Genomic DNA, 4,117 nt, shown 5'->3' with positions numbered 1-4,117 from the left:
TACATATAGATAATTACAGAAAACTCTGTTATGTGATTTATAAGAATCACGGAAAGAGCCCGGCGGTGGTGGGGAAAGATGTTCATTTGTTTGTTTTGCCTAGAGCAGTGTGACCTATGACCTACCTTTGGTCTTTATTCGGTAACTCAAGCATAGTCCTATAGAGTCAAAACAGAATTTGGCTGTTGAGGAGAAAGTCTAGTCAGTAAGTCTGTAAAGTGCTTGCCTTGCAACCATGGCCTGAATTTGATTCCCAGCCCCCCCCCCTTTTATTAAGATGGCCCACTTTTAATCCGGTGCTGGGGAATCAGAGACAGGTACATCCCTTGGGCTCACTTGCAAGCCCGTTTAGCCAGCTTGGCCATCTTGGCCACTGAGAGACCACATGACAAGAGAGAAAAAAAAAGGCCAATGCACCCGAGGAATGTCACCCAAGCGTGTCCTTTGTGCACACGCACGAATGCATAAGTACAGAATTACATATTTTAATTGTCTTTGCTTTATGCTAAAATTGACTGTGTCGAGCGTTCTGCTTCCTGGCTGCTGGAGAGGCACGCTGGCTTCCAGACATTGTGTTAGCACCGCCATCAAATTCGTAGGTGCTTTTCTTTTTTCGGTGGACGTTTCCTGTTCTCTGGTTCCAATTTGGTAAAAGGGAATTTAATTCTGTAAAGTTGTGGATTAAAAAGAAGTCCCAGAAGTCAGTTCAATACCTCATTGTCTCTTCTCCAGATCACGCCGCCCTTTCCCTGGTATACCGTGAGCTAAGAGAGCTCGTCTTCCTATTATCAAGATGCTTGCACCATTCCGTCGCTGGCAGAGTGACACCGAGCACTGGGGCAGGCTGGGAGACACATGTTCTGCCCTCCCCATTCTCTCCTGCCCTGTGTAAGTGATACCCGAGTCTTGTGATCACAGGCTGCTCATGCTCCTGAGGGCATCTGAGGCCTCCCTTTCCTGAGAAAATCCACCAGCAGGGAGGACACGGCTGGGTTTCCATGGAAAGCTTCTTGCGTAGGATTCCAGCTCCGTTCCTCCTCTGTAACAGGACAAACGGAGGGCCAACGAGAAACGTGGTATCTCAGAAAACAGCTCGGATGAATGCAACTGAATGCAACCGTGCGAACGGGGCTTATTGTCAGTTTAAATGTCTGTTCAACTTTTTCTAGCGCTGTATTAGTACTTAAACAGCTGATAGTAAAAAGCCCAGACATATTAGTTGGTAAGACTTTTTATCTCTTAAGTGTTTGTAGTTTTGTTTTTGTTTGGTCAAAGAACAACAATGAAGGAAATAAATCGTAGAAATTTCATTAATTTTAATTCATTGCATAACTTAGTATATGACAAACCAGAATTAGTCTGATGACAAATAATAGAGGGAAGGAAATACCGACTTAATAATTAATGTTGGAGGTAGCAGAGATGGCTCAGCGGTTAAGAGCCTGGTTGCTCTGCCAGAGGACTCAGGTTCCAGTCCCCTTGCAACCAGCTATAACTCCAGGGAGATCTGATGCCCTCTTCTGTTTTCCTTCGGCCATTGCATGCATGTGGTGCACAGAGATCCACAGAGACACATAAAAATCTATACATCTTTGGGGAAAAAAAAAATCGATGTTGGGATATCCAAGAACGGTATGGAGAAAAGTGAAATTGGACCCATATATCTTTATCATAATGTTTTCGTCTTTTTGTTTTAAAATAGAATCTTAGCATGTAGCCCTGAGTTGCCTGGGGTTTCCTAGGTGGAACAGGCTGGCCTTTGGAACTCACAGAGACATGCCTGCTTTTACCCTCCACGTGCCGGGATTAAAGGTGTGCACCATCAGGTCCAAACATGTGATAGACACTTTAAAAATAACTGAAAATGGTTTCTGTCCAAAGTAGAAGAAAACATACTCGTATACCTATGAAGAGTCAATAATCCATTTTTAGAAAATATTATCATAACATAACAAATAATTTTGTAATATATTTATAATAATAATAATTCATTTTTAGCTAAATAAACAACACTAATAGGACAATATAAAACAAAAATCAAATGAGAAACAAAATGAATAATTATTCAACATATTTGTTGCCTTATTTGTTAAAGTAAATACTCTCCTCTTGTGCCAGTGGTCAAAGAAGACTAAAAATCTGCTCCCCACCAAAAAAAAAAAAAAAGAAAAGAAAAAGAAAAAAGAAAAAAAAAGGAAAAATTTGACAATCTGACAAGTTAAAATGTATAGCATATACATAGCTTCACCACCAACTCATGAAATGCCACTAATAACTGAAAATGTTCTTTTTAGGCCAATGTTGGAGGAGGATTTGTGAAAAAGAAGATCACATTATATTAGTGGTGAGCTCAATTTCTCAAGAATAAGTTCTTATTTTAGTGTGTGTGTGTGTGTGTGTGTGTGTGTGTGTGTGTGTGTGTGTGTGGTAGTGGTGGGGGTCAGAGGACAACTTTCAGGTGTCATTTCTCTCCTTCCACCATGTTGGGCTTGGGGATCAAACTTGAGTCATCAGGTTTGGCCTCAGGTGCCTTGATTTGCTGAGACATCAAAGAGGCCCAAGAATAATTGTTGAATTCGTAGCAAAAGCTACAAAATCTTTAAAATACTCAATGTATTCGTTCTAATTTGAGATCATTTGAGAAGGAAACAAAGAAGAAATGAAGGTTTTGCAAGAGTGTTTAAATAGCAACATTGTATTTCATAATACCAATAAGCAACATCTCTAGTGAGCTGGTGCCTACCTAGAGTTTCACCCCTAAGGATTGGTGTTCTTGGTACTAGAAAGTACTCCGCATGCTACCAACGGTAAACATCAACCCAGCTATACCCTTTGATCTACAGTGGGGACCCCCACCCCAGGTATGCTAATACAATAGTGGCACAAAGTTTGTGGGACTAACCAATCAGTGTCTGATTTGATTTAAACTCCTCAGGCCCCAGTGTTGGGATGCCCTTCCCCCAGCTTCCCTTCCAATATAATCCAGCCACTTTGGTTACCTGACCCTTTTCCTTACTCTTTACCCTCCTGACCTCTTAGTCTGACTCTCCCCCCCCCCCCCCCCCGCCCCCCCCTCTCCTCCTCACGTGACCCAGCTCAGGGTCATATTCACTCTGGACTCTTCCAGATGACCAGGCCTCTGGCTATGCTCTCCCTTTTATCTACAATAACCCATTTCCTCCACCAAAGCTAGGAGCAGCCATATCTTCCTCTTTTTTTTTCTGTTCGATTATATTACAGTTTCTGATTTTGTGTTTTAATGGGATTCCTGTGCGTGCAAATGTGTGTTTCTGTGTCTGTATGTGTTTCTTGTGCTTTTTTCTTTGACTCTTTTTCTTCTATTTGTCCTGTTCCTGTTTGTTTTCTTTTTTTCTTATTGTGTTTTTATGTTATTCCTTACATGACTATTTTCTAATGAAAGATGGAAATTGTGTGGACCTGGATGGCAGTGGGGGAGAAACTGGGATAAGGGGAGGGAAAACCATACTTAGAATAAATTGGATGAACAAAAATCTATTTTTAATAAAAGAAATGGCTACAAATTTGCTTTCACCCTTAATAAATAGAACAATTATATGTATATTATAGATAAGTTAATTAAATTAGCAACAGCTCCAATACATAACTGAAAGGAAAATGGCTTCAGTTACTGCTCAAAATCGATAGGCCAGAATCCAGAGGCTACACAATTAAAATTATGACTAATATGTGGATTATATTGTACATGGAAATCGTTGTGTAAAACTGACCAACACGCGGAACTGTAAGGTCCTTAGAGGTGGCTCTGGGTTCTACTTGGGTTGCCTTTTGAGGCCACACTTCCTGGTAGACAATGATTACTCACCTAGCTAAGAGAACACGTAGATGCCTCTGGTGTTTGTCTGTGTCTCTGTCTTCTTTGACCTCCAGCAACATTGTAGCAAGTCCTAGCCCGCATAGGGTTCACCTCATTTCCCCCAATTCCAACCTGCCCCAAACGCAAGTAAATACATCACGTGCTTCTGACACCGTGCTGAAGGGTTCACCTTGTCCCCCCCCCCCCCCATTCTAACCTGCCCCAACTGCAAATACATCACCTATGGGCTCCAGATACCTTGCTAATGACCTCTGCTCTACT

Source organism: Microtus ochrogaster, linkage group LG7_11, assembly GCF_000317375.1.
Source record: "Microtus ochrogaster isolate Prairie Vole_2 linkage group LG7_11, MicOch1.0, whole genome shotgun sequence".
Taxonomy (NCBI): Eukaryota; Metazoa; Chordata; class Mammalia; order Rodentia; family Cricetidae; genus Microtus; species Microtus ochrogaster.
The sequence above is the reverse complement of the archived record's forward strand: the minus strand, read 5'-3'. Positions refer to the sequence as shown.